The 22,152-nt window shown below is 36.0% G+C and overlaps 1 long non-coding RNA gene across 1 annotated transcript in view; it reads right to left on the bottom strand.

The window, feature by feature from the left end:
- LOC149784005 (uncharacterized) overlaps nucleotides 1-9,592 on the bottom strand; it is a 37,703-nt gene extending 28,111 nt beyond the window's left edge. The window contains exon 1 of the long non-coding RNA XR_016414093.1: nucleotides 9,450-9,592. This is a non-coding gene — a long non-coding RNA (uncharacterized LOC149784005). The remainder of the gene's footprint in view (nucleotides 1-9,449) is intronic.
- Nucleotides 9,593-22,152: the final 12,560 nt, after the last annotated feature.

Here is a 22,152-nt window from a genome sequence, read left to right as displayed (position 1 = left end):
CCTGCCTTTTAAGAGATTTAATAGGGAACCAGTGTTCTCGTTTGCATCAGAATTGGTATATTCATATGTATTTGTTTGATTGTGCATTAAGCCATATAATAGAATTGACAAGAGCGCGCAAAATATTTCGCAAAGCGGTTTTCGTATTAATCTTAAAATAAAACCCCCAAAACAGCATATTTTCCGTTGTGGTGATTAGTGGCCAATTTCCAGTTAAATTTCATATACAAATATGACATATACCTAAGAGGATTGTTATTTTAGTTAACTGCTGACCATTATAAAATGTATACACATATTGTTCTAAAAATGGAACCATTATCCGAAATGTCTGCAAGAGTCAACTTCTTTAACACAACATAAGATATATACTGCTATCGATCATTGTCACTGCGGATAGGATCAGTTGCTGAAAAAAGAGCTTTTTGAAGTTTAGTCATAGCTTTGTACAATTGAAAATTTCAAGGTTCCTATCTTCTTACGTGAATTAGATTGCCTAGGCAAACCGGATTAACACATGAATTACTTGTGTAACTGTCTCAGGTTGGATTGAAGTCGCTAGAAACTCATTTGTTCAAGGAAGAGACTTCTAGAAGAAAACAACTAAGCAATAATATATTCTGTTATCGAATATATACATATTTCTGAGAAATATAAAGATACTTACTGAAACAGGGGTAAATGATTGGCTAACAGTGCAGTGAAACGAATCAGCACTTGCATTAAAATCTAGCAAGCTCTGTAACGGAAAAAGCAACGGCCCTGCCCCTATATATAAACAAATTTTCGCAACAAGTCTGTAATTTTCATGGGTTCAAATCTGGTCACCAAAACGCGTGATTTGTACAAACATTTCTAGCACTAACTGAAAGCTCTGGACAGTGTGAGAAAACTGTATACTTTCAATATGGATCTTGTAGTGCAATTCCAAATTTTGATCAAATTCACAAATATTTATTGACGGAACACAGTAATATATTCTGATTTGCCTTTATTGCACTCGTTGGGCTCATCAAGCGAGAAGATGCCAATAAAACTCTAATCAGATAGCAATTATTGTTTTGCTACTAGCATCATTAATAAAGCCTTACTTCATACTACAAATACATTGTGGAGTATTGCCGAACATTTCTAACTTTGATTGAAAACTTACCATTGTTAATCTTAAAACTCGTTAGGAAGATCAGTCCTAAAATTGACTCTCATTTTATTGACCACTGTTTCTTACACTCCAGTTTATGGAGAAAAAACTAATAGTTACTTATGGGTAAGTCTAGTGCAGTCTAAACTAATTCATATAAAATATTTCATCGGCAGATTGTTTTTATGTTAATCCAGATTTTTCGATCGAACTCCAACATTCTTGTTCATGACTCCACTGTTTTCAGTTTAGGACATCTGTACTGAAGCGACTAAAAACCTAGTTATGACCCTGGGTTCTGTTTGTTCTCCTGCATGTCATTGTGGAGAGTTACGTAGACCGGATCAGCGTCATAGTGGTTATTATATCGTGCGAGAAACCGAAGTTTGCAGGTCAGAAACCTACCATCCCATGAAACCTGGTTAGATACCATGATATGTCTTTGGGCAATACAATTACCCCAATTGTCCCGTGACTCATAATACACTTGTGATGCAGTCACTTAAAATACCAAACAAAAACCATTAGTAGCTGCCGACAAAACGCAGGACACATAAGGCCTATTTGCATTAGATAACACAGAGAAATCTCCGATACAGATGCTTTAAATGAAAGTCTCCCTTTTTTCTTAAACTGTATTCAGGAGTCAGAAAATGTTTTCCCTACTTTTACAATTGGGGCCATGGATGCAGACAATCGTACTGTTTGTACACATCTAGATATCTCTCTCTCTGCCCTTATCTCTGTCTGCCTGTCTGTCTGTTTGTCTGTCTGTCTGTCTGTCTGTCTCTCTCTCTCTCTCTAACATGATTACAAACACCAGATGCAAGCAAATGTAAGACAGATTAAAAAAAGACAACTTTGTCACGAAAGGTCCTGAAATATGCAAAATTTATTAAACATTGATACAGTGCAGAAAATACACCAACGAAATACACCTACGAAAAATGTCATCCTAATATATATATATATATATATATATATATATATATATATATATATATATATATATATATATATATATATATATATATATATATGTTAGTATGCCATTTGTCGTAGGTGTATCGCTCAAGGAGAAGATATATAATTACGTATATGCATGGGACAAAAGCCAAAATGAAGTTGTAACAACTTAAATACTTTTTAGACCAGAATTTCACAACATCAGGTGAACCTCAAAAATGTAGATTGTGCGCTTAATTGTCAGCTATATTGAGCAAAAGCAATATGAATACCATATAAAGTGCAGTCAGCTTCAACTATTACAAACAGACTTGATCTTGTTGAATCTGATTTTGTTAAATACATCAGTAATGGTTCTTCCTTAAATTAGATAGAAATATTAGTACTAAGTTAAGTCTTGGTGTTTGTAAACTATGCGTAATTAGAACGTTTTATAGTTTTAGTGTTCAATTGTGGAAGCTGTCACACCTCTCAACAAGACAATGTTTCCAACGGATATATGTAAATATTCACGAAAGTTTCACGCAAATCTCGTGAAGTCTTTTATACAAATTAACTTTACATTTGGTTATAAAAATGTAATTGTTTAAATATTCATAATACTTATTGTATTTCACGTCGATGGAGGGCAATATATGGGAAGAGAATAATGTCAATCGGCTGATAATCGAACTGATATAACAGCCTTTAAATGAAACGTCAAAGAATTCCATTATTATAATCAAAGCAGTTCTGCCAGAGGATTTCATCATTAAGCCCGTTAAGCATCGGCCATTGGTTACTGAAAACAGTTCGCTAATTCTCGAGGTTAGTTTCAGCTGTTGTAAGAAAGAACTTCACAGATAATATGAATAAGTTTAAAATAGGTTAAAGCCTACATCGTTTGGAATTTGTTAATTGGAAAGACATGTAAGAATAAAAATTGTCGATAAAGAGATTAAATACAGAATTAACCAAATCTACGATATTGTAATTATATAACTTGAACGCAGCTGGGTGAAAAGATATTCTTATGCCTAATGTATTATTTGCTAGAAAAGTTATACTCAGTTATGCATGATGCACCAATATTATAATTAGTCGGTATTGTAAGAAGACGTTGGTGTAATACACTAGGTACCCAATATAGTTTATTCAAATCAAAACGAAAACCGGGCTGAGGTAATTACCATCGGTACCTAATTGCATTGTACGAACACTATACTTAAACCATAATTAAAACTAAGTATACCCTTTCGAGCACTAAGCAATATTAGCAATTTGATGCTTACGGCACTTGACGTGACCCAAATTTATTAAATCTGAATAGAAGGAACTCAGGTAACTATTATGTTAATAAAACTGATATTGAGGTGTCTTAATAAAGGAAAATATAAAGTGATATTTGCAGTGCTTTAATACTAGACATAGATTTAAGACTCATGAGATCGAAAGCGCTTGACAAGCCCACACCCATAATTTCCTATACATAAACATATTCCATATAACCAATGCCACGTATACAAATCGCTGTGTTTTCGGACGAATGTGTCAACTTTCACCTTACAGTGACACACGGTATCAACTGTGAAGTTCGAAAATTATCTTGCGGATATTAAACAACCAGTAAATGTAAATCAAATTTAAAAACATAGCTATTTATAGAATAAAAGATGAACATACGTACAAAGATAGAAAGAGAATATGATGGAGAGAATGACTGGAACACACCAGTATTAAATCTATTTGGAAAATGGTAGAAAACAGTACCATTATGTGAATGAAATTACAATTTATCAATAATATAAGAAACCAATATTTGATATAAAGATGGCTTGCTTTGCTGACAATCTTGAAATAAATTCAACTGCATAATTTATTGGACAAGTTTCAAAGAATTTATGAATTGCTAGAGTGTATATTTTGCATGTGTTATTTCTACATGTTTAGAGATGCTAAATTGGCATACGTTGCAAAACTTTCTCCACTTGTCAAGTTACCTTCGCTCTGCTCAGTATGTCCTTGTGTGTGAATTTGCATGCATTTTACCTTAAATGGTTCATGCGATAGGGGAATAACATAACAAGTCCTTTTGAAAATTAATATAACATAGGACTACTACTACTGGTATCGACCACGTAATCATAGTCATTATCATCATCATTGTCATCACCATAATATATTATTATCATTATTATTTGTATTATTATTAGTAGTAGTATTAGTATTAGTATTAGTAGTAGTAATATTGTCTAATAGTAGTATAATAAGGCAACACAAGTGTGAAGGTTTATAAGAACACTGTGAATTCGTTGTTTTGTATGTTTTTAACACCATTTGTGAGTGTATGTTAAGCTGAAAACTGGTGCAGAAAGAAACGGGGAAAATCCCCGAAGACTCACCGATCCACGAGAAGCAACATTCAATTTTAAAACATAGCCCCATTGGTCATCCCCATAATAAACCATTCTTTGCGAATGTCCCATCCACCTTGTGCTATATACAAATATACCCAATGACATCCTAGTTTGACACTTTTTATACTATTCAATCACCTGATATGAAAACGTTTCTTATAAATCGAAACAAATTGTAATATACATGAATTTCTCACTCGCCTGATACGAAACAACATGGATATTGATCTAAAGTAACAACTGGAAGATAAAGGTACAAAACAAGCAACAACAACGTTTTAGAAGTAGATGCATATTTTACATTCAGAGATGCAAGACTCCTTAGTATTTCCGAGGAACACTAATTGATATATCTAAACTAAGATGTTAGCTATTGTACTCCGAGCTGTCTCCCACTACTAGCAATAGAGAGTGCTCAATATCAAAAAGATCTCTCCCATAAGTAACCATCTCATGATAAACCAATAGTCAAAACCTAGTTTTCGTTTGCATATCACTCATATCCAGCCTCACCAACCTACGAAATAACAAAAACAGCAAGCATACATTTCACCAGTTGTAGCATTGTTTTCTACTGGCAAGATTTTACTGAGATTGTACCCAGTGACCCCAGGATGCATTATACTGTTGGTATTTTAAGAGTTATTGTAATCGTCTTTGCTTCAACGAAGACTTGCCGAGAATATGTAATAATGATATTATCCACACTGTGATATAATGTTTGCGGAAATTATAATGTCAATAATAACGCATTAAATAGGCACATATTCACCACCACTCGCTAGGTACTTTCGGCATAGTCTTAGTTGAAACATAACACGAATCGTTTAAAACAACACTCGTATCGAAGACGTGTCTATGCAAAGTCAATGTACAATGCACATTCAATGATTGATTAGCTTGGGAAATTCCCGATTTGAGTTCTGAAGTATTTGGCAGTATTACTAATACATGAGTTCACCTTGATCACTGGGCTTGATTCGTATATTTAGCATGCTAATTTCCTTGCGTTCTATCTGGCGTATGACATATGATACTAGCCTTGGCTTCAGGGTCCCTCAGTCTTTTATATATTAATAACATAGACACATCCGTTTCCATTGCTATATGTAAAATACTATCATGACCCAATGTACTGAAAACTGAACATACCAACATAAAGTTTCGAAGCAAAGAAGGACAATCCAAACTTTCAGAAACATGACTAAATCTGTCAATATCGGTTATAATCACTCTAGTAATTAATACGCAAGGAACTTACTCCAAATAATGCAATCATTCCGGTGTGAAATTACATGTATATATAAATAAAGAAACAGTTAAATATATAGGGGTTTGTGAATTTTGTAAAAAAAAATTATAGATGAGGCCCGTATTATAATCCATATATGTGCATTTCTCCATGTAAGCCACGCCAAACTTGTGTGTTGATTTCCTTGTGGGAATGTGGAATTTGTGAATGACTGAGGTCAATATAACACATGATATAGCGAACTCGGTAAGCGCATGACACATTATCCACTCTTGGTTTGCACCTAATCTTTAGGATTATTTTTGGATAATGCCCTCTCTTCGTTCATATTGCTCTGAAAGTACTGCAACCTGGCAGGATATGAGGACTCCAACTATGGCAAATGATGCATCTTCTCTGTATGGGATTAAATAGTTTCATGTAGACATACGCTAGGCTGTTAAATGTTCCATTCCAATCGCTTATCAAACCAGAACTGGAGGTTACCGCATGTTTATGCATAATTTAGGGCAGGATTAACGAATGATTTCAAATTTGTATCTGCTATTGCTTTAAATTAATTTTACACACACACACACACACACACACACACATATATATATATATATATATATATATATATATATATATATATATATATATATATATATATATATAGGGGCCTCGAGTGGCCGAGTGGTCTAAAGCGCTCTCCGTTACGGATCACTGCCATCTCACCTCTGTCTGCGTGGGTTCGAGTTTCGGATTCGGCTAATGTGGGTATGTGAGAAAGCTTGCCAGGAGCTTCTCGTGGGTCGGTGGTTCTTTCTGGGGGTATTCCCGGGTTTTTCCTCCATTAATTCTGGCCGCCATGTATAGCATATCGTGTGCTGAAAAATGGCGTTAAACCCTATAACAACAACAACAATATATATACACACACACACACACACACACACACACACACACACACACACACATATATATATATATATATATATATATATATATATATATATATATATATATATATATATATATATATATATATATATATATATATATATATATATATATATATATATATATATATATATATATATATATATTGACAAATACGAAATTTGTTTATGTAACATTGGCGGTCACAGGACAGTTTATAATTAATTAAAAACATGATCTGCAGTTAGAGTATCGTAGGATATATCAGCTCTCAGATGTAACGTAGTCCATTTGCTAAAATGGCGATACTTTAAAAGTCATAGATAAAGAAAGCCTTCAAAAAGTTTTTTTGACCTTTAAGTACAATTTAAAGACTGAAATCATTTTTCGACTAGTATTGTCTAACAGAGAATCACTGTTGCTGTTATCTGCTTTTGTAATTAATGAAGAGTTGGACTGTCCACAAATACAGACAGCACTCACTCCTCGACTAAAACTCGGTTTGCTCGTGCCTTTGCGTTAGAATCCACCGATCACACATAAATGATGCGGTCATGCGATGATTACGCTGTCTTTTTGCATAAAATAATTCAAACGTTCTCGTCCGTGGTTACAATTTGTGATAAAAAAAACAGCAATGCGTTTTAGACTGAAAATTTCTAAATGAAGGAAGGTACTGAAAATAGGCGTGTACTGATTATAATGTCATTACTGGTACTATCAACAGTTTTCCATTTAGGCCCTGCTGCCCATTGTAATTATAGTTTAAAAGCTATCTTGAAGTGACGAAATCATTACAAAACCTTATGAATGATATAATTGGAGGAAACGCGTGTAAGATAGAAACAAATACAGGGTGACAGAAAGAGAAAAAAGAAAAGTACGTAGAAGGGGACTATTTAAGAAACAGGAATCTGCAAAGAGAAACGTTGTATAAGCATAATTTGTTTATAATATTTCGAATATCTAAGATTTCTAGGTTATGGTTTTTGTCATGTACACGTACACACGCACGCATACACACACATACTTACTACCAAATACCAAATTTGTTTACATAATATGCGAACCGCTCTGGTGGCCAAGTGGTTAGAGCGTCCGCCTCGGATGCGGGAGGTCGTGGGTTCGATCCCCGGCCGAGTCATACCAAAGACTTACAAAAATGGTACTAACAGCTGCCTCGCTTGGCGTTCAGCATTAAGAGGTTAGTGTTAGGACTGGTCGGCCCGGTGTCAGGATAATGTGACTGGGTGGGAGATCATGCTACATGTCTGCGGCATGATGCCGCAGTGCTAGACATCACTATAAACTGCCACATTGCAGACATCGTAGCGATATGACTGAAACATTGTTAAAGCTACGTTAAAAATCAAAATCACACATCACATAACACATCACATAATATGCTAAAATGAAGATGCTTTAAAAGTCAAAGATAAAGAAGCCTTCAAAAAGATATTTGGCCTTTTTCGAACAATTTAAAGATCAAAAATCCTTTTTTGAGTTGCATTTTCTAACATGGAATCACTGATATTTGCTGTTGCAGTTAATGAAGAGCTGTCATGCTGGGTTGTGAGAACCAATGTATAATTTCATTATGGTATTTTATAATGCAACCTAGAAGGTAGAAGAAGATCTCAAATATTTAACGTCATTGTTGTTAACTTATTCCTAAAATTGGGGTATTGTTCTCTTACTCCTCTTGTTCACTTCAGCTTATTTTTAATTCTACTAAATAAGGTTGATGACAATGGGCTAGTATAATGTTTTGCTTTGTGCAATACAATGTATGCATATGCAACTACAACTTTTCATTGGCAAATATTGATTTATTTTCAACCTGGTCTTAGAACAAGGACTACTACTGACTAATCCAGGACTCCAACGTTTTCTAGACTGGGAGATCTGGACTCGAATGCGTGAAATCCCTTTATGAACATTGTGGCATGTGTGTTCTCTACATGTCGTAAAAGGAGACTAATGGAAACGGGACTAGCAGTAGCTCGCATGTCAGACTCGACACAAAAATGAGGCAGATTTGAATCCTACTGTCGGATTTAGTCTGGTTATCTACACTTAGAGTGTCTTTGGGTACTAAAGCACTTCAATCGTCCAGTGATTAATAATCTACTTGTAATGATGTGTCGTAAAACACCAAACCAAACATAGTCACAGCTTACAATACGCAGTGGGGTCCCGAGTGGCCGAGTGCTCTAAAGCGCTCTCCGTTACGGATCATTGCCATCTCACCTCTGTCGTTTCAAATCTCGGATTCAGCCTGTGTGGGTATGTGAGAAAGCTTGCCCGTAGTTTCTAGTGGGTCAATGGTTCTTTCCAGGGATTTCCCGGGTTCTTCCTCCACCATTAATACTGGTCGCCATGCATGGCCTATCGTGTGCTGAAAAATGGCGTTAAACCCCACAACAACAACATGAACAATACGCAGTAGAACACATCAGAAGTATTCGTATTATATGCCACATATGAAGATTTGAAGCCCGGAGATGAAAGACGCCAAATGTATATGGTGTAGATATTGCATATACTTGGAGAAGGAATGAAGGTCCTCCTCCTATTATTAAACTAATGTCAACGCCAGAGTTTGAAAATGTTTGTATACTAAAGTAACAGATCTCATATACAATAAATAACTTCTTTCCTCGTAGAAACCGTTCATTGTCAATAAAATTTAATGTAATTGCAAACTTCTCATAACCTTGACGTGTGTTATTAGTGTGTGTAGACATTTATAAAAAATTAAATGATATTTTACCTGTATTACTTGTTCGAATCTATGGCAGTAAAGCAGAAGGAAGAATTGTTGAACTCACACTCTCTGCGTAGGATCTATATACACTTATATAACTACAGGTGGTGCAAGATCCCGGAAGTTTTATAAGTACGAGCTAGTCGTCGTTTGGTATACTACTGTAGTGCAGTTTGTATATAGTCTGGCAAATATACAGGTATTGGTCACATGTATAGACTAATAGAATGTAATACTCAATCTCGCATTGAAATAAACAGCCGACTGTATATTACAAGGAAAGCAAAGAAATAAATGCTGTGCTCATATGCATTACATATGTAGGTGTGCGTTATTCACGTGGACGTGGCACTTCAATATTCTTACCATGATTATACCAAATTGCATCTAAATATGATGGCCGACTCGTGAACTATGATCCGTACAAGAAACATTCCCTTTGAAACATGAATCAGTTGGCAATGTCCATAACTCTATCAAGAAAATAGTCAACATGAGAAAAGATATAAAAGATATATCTAGGTCTGATAGAATACGTGTATGTTGAATGGAACTTGACTTGTACTGCTTACAACCAACATTTTAGATGTTGATGGCAAGCTAACTGTAAGGTAATAACTCTGTCTAAAACTGGAGTTTATCAGACAAAGACGCTTCTGTATTTATGAAACAACGCACGCTCTAAATTGTATCAAATTAGGCTACTACGACCTGATGCAGCGTAATGTACCATATATTGAAAAAGACAATTTCGTCAACACTGGTACTGGAAGGTGAAAATCTTCAGTTACAAGTCAGTCTGGCACAGACACTACAGCTACCATATGGAAAGCTATAATGTATACAGGTAGAACACGTTGGTGGTTACCAGAAGTGTGAATGAATGGATAGACAAAATAACGGAAAGATGGATAAGGTGAGTACTACAAATCTAACAGCCTTAATTACATACAACTAAAATAAGGGCCGTAGAGTTTTATCAGTTTTTTATTGTTTCATCTTTTTACATTTAAACCGAATGTCAAATGTAGGTTATGTTACGTTATTATAGTTTTTAATAGTCATTATACACACAATAAATCCGTGTGATCATTCATACCGTACAAATAAAAGTTAGTTTTACTTTTATCCAAAAGTTAAAAGCATGTATTAGCTGAATTAAGATAGTCTGACCAAATATTTCTTGATCGAATTCTTTGTGTTTCACCTTTTTGAATCTAAATTGTTTTGCTTATAAAGAATTCAGCTGGAATGAAAAAAGAAAAATACAAATTACTATTAAACTTCAATTGTTTGCAAGATTTTGTTTTCAATGGATGCGAGCTATATCTTGCTTTTTACATCAATTACCTGGGTGTATAGGATGTTATTTTCATGAGTTTCCAATATCTGGTATTATCAAGTCACTATATAGCAATATAATGCATCTAATGCTCCGGTGTGACTAATACCTCAAGCAAAAAACATAAATTTGGAGAATACAGGATAGAAAGCAGATGATACAGCACGAACAACATTGTTGGTGCGTCATAAATTCCATCTATTCGATACTAAATTTCCGTATGTAGAAGTTACCAATTAGCTTTCAACCAAAATGAATATATTTTGACATCTACATGACCTTATGGGGAAATCTTAGTTATTTCAGTTTGTTACAGCTGTAATTGCAACCATCATTAACGGCACTTACCTATTACCTTGATCCAAATCCTTAAAACTTCAAAGGCCACAATTAATTTCGAGACAAATTATAAACGAAGTAGTGAAATTATTCCGATTTGGTCTTTGCGCAAAATTTAGAGTCTATTTTACGTAGTGATCTTCTGGAAATATGCTTTAAAATGTATCAGATACAGATCTCCTTTTCTATTTTTGCATCTCTCTAATGTTAATATATTCTCAGACAGATCTTGTCCAGCAGGACCATTTTTGTTTACAATTATTTCGATAAAATACAGAAAAATATTTTAAACATTTTAAAATATATAAGAACACATTACATTTACTAATAATTTATATGTATATGTTTCACGTAATATTCTTCTGAATCAAACCGTGTGACATAAAGTACTAAAATTTCATTTGATTTCATTAACAGGAATGGTATTGTCATGCCCTGATATAAACAGGTACTCTATACTTTCATTTTCGGAGCTCTGCGAAAGTCTCCACATCTTTCACGATCAAAGTGAAAATAGAGTTAAACTGGAAATGCACTTGTATTTGCTTGTTGGGGTGTTTGTAGTTGTCAGTTTACTCAGTATCTTCAAGTTTCAGATTTAGTTTATGAATGTGTATATATCACATTTATAGAAAACACTAATTCCATTTACAAGTAGAACCAGGAACTACCAACTCATGGCCTTCACTGAATTGAATTCAACTGTCGTTCTTCCTTGAGGGTTTAGATGGTTATAAGCCGCCAAACCACGGCCGTTGCTAAATTGTCAAAATAATGCATGAGTGCTGATCGATATGTTTCACCAGAGAGTCATTACCAAATATGCACAATTAATGGGTAGCTTGGAAAAAATGCATAGTACTGCGTTGGTTGCAACATGTCACAAAAGATAAATGTTTTGCATTCTCATCATGATCATTTTCCACCGAACTGTGGAACAGTTTGTTTCGAGCACGGCGAGTGATTTCACTATGACATTGCAACAATGGAGAAATACTATCAAGCCAAATGGAGCGCATCAATGATTGCAGACTATTACTGGACAGTGAAAATAGATGCTCCATTTAATAAATACATGATACAAGCCAAGAAGCGCAGAGTAGACATGAATAAGTACTATATATATATATATATATATATATATATATATATATATATATATATATATATATAGTAGGTGTTCGCATTTTGTTTCATGATAAATATTATTTATGTAACGCAATCATAAACACGTGAAACGACCTAGGTTTACAACTTATGGTTAACACACTACTATCTACACAGCGTACATAGACTTTAAATGTAAAATCTTAAATATCTTGGAAACAGTAGCCAATCAGTTGTTTCAATTGTCATAGTTGAATTCAGGACGTCAAAATCCATAATACATAGCACATTTTATCTGTAAAGCAGACTAGTGTAATTGATTTGCTGTGTCAACGACCTCAGTATCATTGTAACACGGCGACGACCTTTCTGCTCACGAACTTAAACAGTTGCCTCAGTAGCAACTATAGATAATACGACGACGGTTTTATTCATCATTTACCGGTAAAAACCGACTGCACGACCAAAGATATAAATAACGCAAGAATGTCGGTCTTCGCATACACCTTATTATTCGTATTCCATGCTGTTGCGCTATTTGTATTTGTTGCATCACAGTCGAAAGGCTTTTGTGTAATGGAAAGACGTTATCTAATTGGACATTAGTACTGCAAGTTCTTTTATTCTTTTCAACCAGGAACATAACTTCAATCGCTTTAATCATGGTTATTATTTAAATTGTTTCTGTGTCTGTTTCAACAGCGTCTGGTGTTTGGTGAACAGCTTCATTAGTTTGTGGAGGTTCAGCATATATTTGTCAATGAGCGAGATAATACTAGCGATCAGATCCGTATATCCAACAAAGCTGATTCTATGAGTTGACTACGATGCCGCATTTCAGACATGTTCGATCACCTATACGAATTCGATACCCTCGCAAATGTGACTTTCAATATTCATAATGGCATGTTCTGCTGCATAATTCATATTTTACAATGGACACAGCTTTGCAGTTATTACGTTCCAATGCCATTTAACTTTACATATGCACACAGTGTAATCTAATTGGTTGATATTTCCACTCGCCGCTGCTCGTGTTCGAGTCACGGCTGTTTTATTTCCGCTTCTGCATAAAGTAGAACGTAGATTTTGAAGTCGCAATTTAACATTTTTTACGGAATTTAAACAATAGTTGCCAATACATTTTTTTTTACAAATAGACAGGCTTATTCTCTTTAGTATAATAAAAGCTGAATAAAATGTATTCCAAATAGTGTCATCCCAAATAGATAAAATGACCGATCACGGCAATGTATTAAACCATCTCTAATAAGACCATACTCTGTACGTTTGTATATAATACATTGATGTCTTGGATTGTTTGTAATTATCCTCAATAGGTTTTACTACATTGCTTATACTGGCAACTATCGCAAAATTGTTTTCATTGCTTGCGCCGTGTTTACTTCCATTTCATGGATAGAGTGAGTGTGGATGCCATAGTTAAACTATTTCTTGCACAATATCATATAATGACTCTTCTTGTTTTTTTTTCTCAAATATGTTTGCTCGGTACAACTCATTGATTTTCTAAGATAATTACCTATTTTATATAGTTTATCAAAATGTTGTTTAATGTGTTCAGAAACTCGTAAGACATATCTTTGGTCTCTTTGTTTAGTATTCCGATGTATTGAACCGAAACCGCGATTTAATCTATATTGCAAGTTTTGTATACTCCATGCATCCGTCAAAATTATTATGCAACTAGAAATGTCACTAAATTCTTTCAAACAATATATGCATCAATCTGTGAATTTTTTGCCATTATATACCATGGTAACTCTTCAATACAGTTTGCATAGAATATTTTTTTTTAGTATAAATATTCATTTCAGCAGAACATATCCGTACTGTGTGGTGATTAATAGTTTTATTTCTGCCTCAGCCCAGCAATTTTGAAGAATAGTTACATCGAATAATATAGTCCTGACTGCAATTTCTACCATACGGATGATTATCATAACAAACTATCTCAAAGACCTTTATGTTAGTATTATTTTAGTGGAATGTTTTGTCGTTTACTAGTATAGGTCACACATTGTTCTATGATAGGTAGCTGGTATCAGATTGGCCACATATGGGGAGTTTTTGCTGATTATAATCCGTGTGATGCACATGCATATGCGACTGTGTACCACTGTAAACAACGATAAAAGGTCGTGATCTAGTTCAACAATGACGATTTTAATCAAGGGTCCATAGCAGTATTGCATCATATCGAAATTTGTATTATGATGTAGCGCCCCCAAAAACAAAGAGTTGTTATCATGTATTTGTTTGTTTGAAAACGTAGTGGCATATTGCTGAACAAAGAGAGAGCGTTTATTTTCATATCCGTTTTGTCTGTGTTCCTTATCAATGCACGAGGGTTATAAAAATTTGCTCCAAATTATATAAACTTTCGAACGTGTTCTACATCGTAAACACTATCTATAGCTCGGTCTTTCAAAAATGCATAGATACGACCTTGATCATATATATGTTGTGTTGTGCAGATATTGGTAGGATGAAAACATAATGAAGTTTAAATCTCTCTCTCTCTCTCTCTCTCTCTCTCTCTCTCTCAACCACATATGCGTTTGGAATCAAATAATCGTACGATTTAGCACATCTTATACAGAACAGTTGTGTCCACATTGCTATGAGGAATTAGTAACCATGGTTTTTGCTTTTGGAATTATCAATATATATTGATACAACACGTACAAAGCGACTTACTATCGTAACACTGTGTAAGGTTATTGCGTGTTTCGAACAAACACTTTGGTTGCAAAATACTTAGTAAATGTACAGGTCTGTCTCACATACAGACAGCAGTGTCAAATAATCCTAATATCCCCATACAAACGCACGTCTCCTTTAAATGCGGGTCTCGATAACAAGTGGAATAGGGCATTACATCAATGGTTTTATGAGCTGCGTACCACGAAAACTTTGATACCATGCTTATTTCTGAGTATACTGCGATAAATACCATGGTATACCGCAGTTCTATTAATGACCAATAATTTAATATTTCTGGGGCAGGGGCCTGTTTTCTTAATTTACATTTCATGTATCAATAGATTAGAAAATGACAAAATTAACTATATTATTTGTATTATATCATCTGAATACTACTACTACTACTACTACTACTACTACTACTAGTACTACTACTAATAATAGGAGAAAATACAATATTGTGACTCAAAAAGACATTGTAGCCACCACCGACTCCACCCCACCCGACAACGAAGAAACCCAAACAATGAATGGCTAGTATCTAATAGTAGGAGAGTTTGCAATCTTTGTTAATTGTTTAATAAGTTGAAATATGAAAGTTATAAAAGTGATGTGAGTAAGCTTACAATATAGCTGGCACCATGTGACATTAGATAGCTAGTTGATAAAAATAGGAAGTGTTGACGCTGAAGTCTACATATACACTACTGATATAACAGGTAAAGAAATTGTATGTGAGATGACAAAACTCTGCAAGATGTCTATTAGAGAGGACCGGTAAAGATCGACTTATTTACTCAACAAACGATGCTACGTTTAAAGGGCCCGAGATAAATACTCTCCTGAAAACTGTCAATGAGTCGCAGTCTTACAAAAAATGCATGCACTGAATGCATTAAGATGCGCTAGTAAATATCTAAATAATTAAGTGTTCTTTTTAAATGTCCAAAGGTTGAATTATTCTTAATATGTTTCGCAAAATTCCATTTTGCAACCCCATTGGTATACGTTACACGTGTAGAAAATATTATTAATGAGCATAAATATATTCAAAAATATTGTTAGGCATGAAAAAATGAAAACATGATGTCAATATCATTAAACTCGTAACAAGGTTATATGGAAATTCTTGTACATTCTTTACTACCGAAGCACCAGTACAGTGTTATACCGTACACCTCTTTTGAATATAGCAGTCGCTTTGGGAGCAAACAGAAGTTCATGTTTTATTATGCTATAGATACTATCTTTGCCAAGGTCTTTGAAACTTAGTATTCAGTCAAGGAATGAATATCATGCAGTGCATTGATTTGGTATCAGCTTCCTACAGACCAAAAATGTCTGAGCTGTGTTAACGAATACGGCTTGAATGCATGCTGCGAATCAGCTCCTAAATTTGTTTCTGTAAACGCATGACTATTTGATTTCCTGTATTGCCGTAAACATACAAGTAGGTTCTTTTGCTCTTTGGGCAGCATACTTTCACTTTTTTTTGCGTCATACGCACATAAGCAGTTTTCTATAGATGGTGTCGTATTTAAAAATATAGAGTCTATTTCTCGATAGGCATGCACTCGCAGAGCCACCTAATTCGAATATATTGCTCCATGCGTTATTGCGCAAGTTAGTATCCTAGGCATTATTGTTTTTAATTTAGCGATAGTTATATAGAATATGTGATTTCTGTTAATGAAAATTATACTTTCCACATTATATGCAAGCCTAATATATTACTATGATTCCCAAATAGAATACGTTTTATTTATATATAGAACCGACTGACTGCTTCGATATTTAATCAATTTTGACTCCCTGGAAACCGTAATATCTACATAATCTGTCTCTGTCTTATATATTTTTGCATCTCACTGGAATTAAAATGCATTAGCACTAAGAATACATTCATCACACGGGTTACCGAATCATACAGAGCACATTTGTTTGCACACAATTACACAAAATGAAAGTGGAATTAGTGAAATAGGTTTTCCATTTGTAATCCTTGATATACAAAGCTTAAAAGTTGTACCCTACTTACAACTCCATGGAACAATCGTTTGACGTATGTTTGGGATTACAGTTTGAATGATGGCATCTATGCATGGAAAAGACTTTTTCCTTGCAGAATATTTTCAAAATGTAATGGTCCTTATCGAGCACACTTGTCAGAACAAATGACACAGTATAATGAACATAATCACCCTATTCAAGTTAATATTGCTTTTTGTGTTAAAGACGATGTATGCCATAACCCGACCAGCCAACTTTGCGTGCTAGTAGAAAAATGACAATACTCCTCTAAATCGATTAGTTACCTTTTATAATATAGTGCATACGACACCTTCAGAAATCGATACCCTATGTACAGGGTAAACTCTAGATCCGTGCAATGTATAGTATATTGAATTGAATCAGTGTTGACACAAAATACACGACTGTATGAACAATGTGCTAAGAATACATTTGTTGTTACGCTTGAATGCTTAATTAAAATTATATTGTCGGTCTCATTCTTGTACTGATTTGTTGTACTTAGACTAACCAGGGCTAGACGTAATACGAATAATGCTCACTTGAAATATTTAAGGAGCATGAATATAACCAGAGTTTTTTTTTTCTTTCTCTCTCTCTCTCTCAAATTCACACATTCCACTACGCTTAAAACATAACATTTCTTAAGTGATTGACGAATGGGATGAGAAAAACGTAAACACTGTTTTAATTTAGATGCCCCGTTTTGAGTATTTATAACTGTGCCTGTTTCCAATTCCGATGGTCATCACTACCCTCAGTGGTAATATATTTTATTGGTAAAGTCCAAATCTTTGAAAATAGAGTACATAATCGTGGGCAGCTAAAGCTGTTCCAAACACATCTCGCCCAATACTTCCTTCATTTCTTTAACGAAGGTTGCCAAGATCATTGCAAATTACTGCGACCGCTTTCAATTGGTATTGCATACGTTTGTATATACATAGTTATCAAAGATATGTATACTATTTGGTACTGTTACGAGAAACTATACTTTTGACATAATGTGCTGATTTCGCTCATGCCCTGTGTTAGTCTGTGCTCTTAAAATAAGTAACATAAAAGTGTGAAAACAACAAGCTTTGCAAAATTTAACAAATAATGTATTTCCTTAGAATTCGAAAAATAAAAGCAAAAAAACTTACGGCATTGTGAAATAAATCCAAAAATAATCCAAGAATTAAAGACACAAATCATAGTAGCAAAGATTCCTGAATAAAACGTAGCTCAAAACCCGAACTGATCCAAGAATAAAGTCAATGACTTGCCAGTTATGGCTTGCGAATTGCTGATGTGTCAACAGTCTATTGTTGAATCACAGAAAATATAAGTCCAGCTTTGAATTCAGTATAAATTCCAATGAATGTCTTTATCCAAGAAATTTGTCAGAGCACATTTGCATTTCTAGAGAAGATAATCACTTGAATTCAATACTTTGAGGCAAATAAAATTTAGCCCAAACTGGTCACAACATAATACAACTTAAATTGCTAGATGTTAAAGCACGGCTGGTAAAATCCTCACAGTCACAAGTTAATATAGTTCTCTTCCTGATCTCAGGTCACATTAGCATGTTCGAAAAATAACCATTATCTGATGGAAAAGAACCTTATATAATGATCGAATGAGCGTTGTTTATTTCATCATCATCATCATCAGTCTCATGACCTAGTGTGGTGGTTGAGCCACTGTGCTGACGAACATCTGACCAGTTCCCTCCACTTGTCTCGATCATGTGCCAATGCCTGTGTCTCCGCAAAACTTTTCCTTGTCCATTCTGTGATGTTGTCGGTCCACTTTTTCTCTGTCTACTTCTCCTTCTGCCACCCTGGACGTTGCCCTGCAGGACTGTTGTGGATAGACTGTTGGCTCTAGTGACATGGCCATACCATTTCAGCTTTCTCTTTTTGACGGTGGTGAGGAGGTCCTCATATTGGCCTACTTCGCGCCTGATGGTGTTACGTACTTCTCCATTTGTGATGTGGTCCATGTAAGAGATGCCAAGGATGATTCTGTAGCATCTCATTTCAAGTGACTGGATTCTTCGTTGTAATTCTGCTGTCAGGGTCCATGCCTCACATGAGTACAAAAAGACTGAGATGACTAGAGCTCGCAATAGTCTGATTTTAGTTTTCAGACAGATATTCTTGTCTCTCCAGATGGGTCTTAGCTTTGACGTAGCTGCCATTTTCTGTGCTGCTCTTGACAAAATTTCTGCTCTTGATCCCTCTTCAGTGATTATGGAACCAAGATATTTGAACTGGCTCACTGTTTCCAGTTCATGTCCTCTGACTTTAATCTTGGCTGAGATTTGTTTGCCAATATTTGTCATCAGTTTTGTCTTCTCAGCGCTTATCTCCATGTTAAATCTGAAAGATGTTTCATCCAGGTTCTTCACTAAGGTGGCTAGCTCATCTTCACTGCGTGCTAGCCCATCAATGTTGTCTGCAAAGCGGAGGTTGGTGATGTTACGCCCTCGAATGCTGACTGTCACACAGTGGTTTTCCAGGGCCTCGCTCATCATGCGCGCTAAGTAGATGTTGAAAAGCGTGGGTGACAGGAGACAGCCTTGACACACTCCCACTGATGTCTGGAACCAGCCCCCCACAGCACCTTGGGCAATTACTGCACTGGTAGCCTTGGCGAACAGCTGCTTGACGGTATTGGTTAACTTTTGACCCATGTTATACTTCTTCACTGTGGCCCACAAAGCCTCATGCCACACTCGGTCAAAGGCCCTTTTGAAATCTATGAACACATGATAGATGTCTTGTTGGTGTTGCGAGTATTTTTCGCACAGAACCCTGAGATTTAATATTTGTTCTGTTGTGCTTCTTCCACTTCTTCAGCGACTTTTTCTGCTTGTGGTTTCAGTCTGTTCAAGATGATCTTCAGCGTTACCTTACTAGCATGGCTGATCAAACTTATAGTTCTGTAATTTTGGCACAGCTGGAGATTGCCTTTTTTTGGAAGTGTTATAATCAGTGACTGGGTCCATTGTGTTGGACATTCACCTGTCTGCCAGATCTTGTTGCAGATGTTTGTTAGTAGCTCTTTCACTGATTCTCCCCCATTCTTGATAAGTTCAGCTAGGATGTTGTCTACTCCAGCTGCCTTCCCATTCTTCAGTGCTCTTATTTCTGACTCCACCTCTTCTTTGAGAATGGGGGAGTCATCATCATTTGAGGAGTTTGGAACTTCAAGCACTTCGGGGTCTCCTGTAGACTGATGGTTGTAGAGTTCTTTGCAATACTCAGTCCATCTTTCTGCAATGTCATTCGCTTCTGTGAGGCATTTTCCATTCTTGTCTAGAATGGTACTGACTCTTGGTTGTTTCTGTCTGGTGAGGTCTTTCACAATTTGGAATGCCTTTCTGCTGTTATTCTTTATCGGACTGTTCTCCATTTCTGTGCACTATTGTCCAATCCAATTTTCTTTTGCTTTGCTTAAGTTTTATCTGATATTCTTGTTTATTTCTCGGTACATCAATGCCCCTGTTGTGTGTCTGGCGTTTTTTAGTTCTCTTCTGGCATCACACAACTTCAGAATCTCTTCTGTAATCCAGGTTTTTTTCTTCGGGCGATGGAGGCCAATGATGTCCATGGCAGCTGCTGTCATGACTGTGTCGAAGGTGTCTGTCATCTCATTGACATCACCATCCATCACAAGGAGTGGAGCAAATTTTCCTCCAGTTGTGGCTTGGAATGACTTGCAGATGTTAGAGTCCTTCAGTTGTTCAAGGTTGAATTTGAGCCTGATGTTCTTTGGCTTGTTAATTTTCTTTAGCCTCACTCGGAAGTAAATAATCACGAGGTCGTGATCACTCCCAACATCAGCACCTGGGAATGTCCTTGTTTTTGCTCTATTGATGCCAGATCGGTAACGGTTTTGACCCAGTATGTAGTCGATCTGGTTGTGATGGGTTCCATTTGGTGAGTGCCATGTCCAGCATCGTGAAGCTTTATGTTGTCCCAGGGTGTTTGCTGTTACCAAGTTATTGTAGCTTGCGAACCCGAGCAGCCGTCTCCCTCTCTCATTGGTAAGCTCATTGCATGAAGGTCCACAATGTACTTCCCAGTCTTTTAGAGCATCTTTGCTAACTTTGGCATTCCAGTCTCCTTGGACGATGAGGATATCTTTCTTACTGAATATGTTTAGAATACCCTATAGTTTGTTGTAAAACTCCTCTATTTCTTCATCATCATGGTCGGTAGTTGGAGCATAGACTTGGATAATTGTAATGTTAAAGGGAGATGCTTTCAGACGAATGATGATTCTGCTAGATATGGAGCAGCATTCAAGCACAGATCCCTTGATGGCTTTGTTTACAAGGAAACCTACTCCATTTATGGACTTGTCACACTCTCCGCTATAGTATAATATATGTCCATCTTCGGTTTGGTGTTCTCCTAGGGATTTCCATCTAACTTCACAGAGTCCCAGAATGTGCCATGTGTAGTGTTCCAGCTCATGTGTCAACTCTTGGAGTTTTCCAATTTGCGCCAGAGTTCTAATGTTCCAGATGGCGATGGCAATGTTGTCACTCGCTCTGATTGTATGCATAGTACCAGGAGCACACTTGTCACCTCCGTCCTGGTGGACAACGGCAGGCGCGGTTCTTGTTGACCCGGGCGACTACCGATCTGGTATTGTAAGCTCAGAGTTGTCCAGCATTATCAGTGTGTCTTGGGCAAAAGTCGTCTGGCGGGGCCCATCCCTCTCCAGACCAAGATAGTGTTGGGAAGATTCCATCATATTTGGCCATGCCCGCTTCGCCAAGACATAGAGGTTGTTAACGCAAGCAAAACAGTGGGTGGTAAAAGACAGGAACCTTACTTAGATTCTCAACGTTCCATCTCTCATTCTTTCTAAATATTGTTTGCCTTGATTTCCAATTTTTTTAAAAAAAATGTATGTGATTTTGGATTTGTAATGTAGTTTTAACAATATCGTGCCTGTAGTGTGAGAGTTTATAGTGATGTCTAGCATTGGGCATCATGCCGCAGACATGTAGTATGATGTCCCAATCAGTCAGATTATCGTGATACCAGGCCGACCAGTCCGAACACTAACCTCTTAATGCTGAGCACCAAGCGATGCTTTTGTTAGTACCATTTGTGTAAGTCTTTGGAAGACTCGGCCATGGATCGAACCCGCGACATC

Source organism: Sinohyriopsis cumingii, chromosome 14, assembly GCF_028554795.1.
Source record: "Sinohyriopsis cumingii isolate HCF-2022 chromosome 14, ASM2855479v2, whole genome shotgun sequence".
NCBI lineage: Eukaryota > Metazoa > Mollusca > Bivalvia > Unionida > Unionidae > Sinohyriopsis > Sinohyriopsis cumingii.
This window is presented reverse-complemented; position numbering and strand designations above follow the sequence as displayed.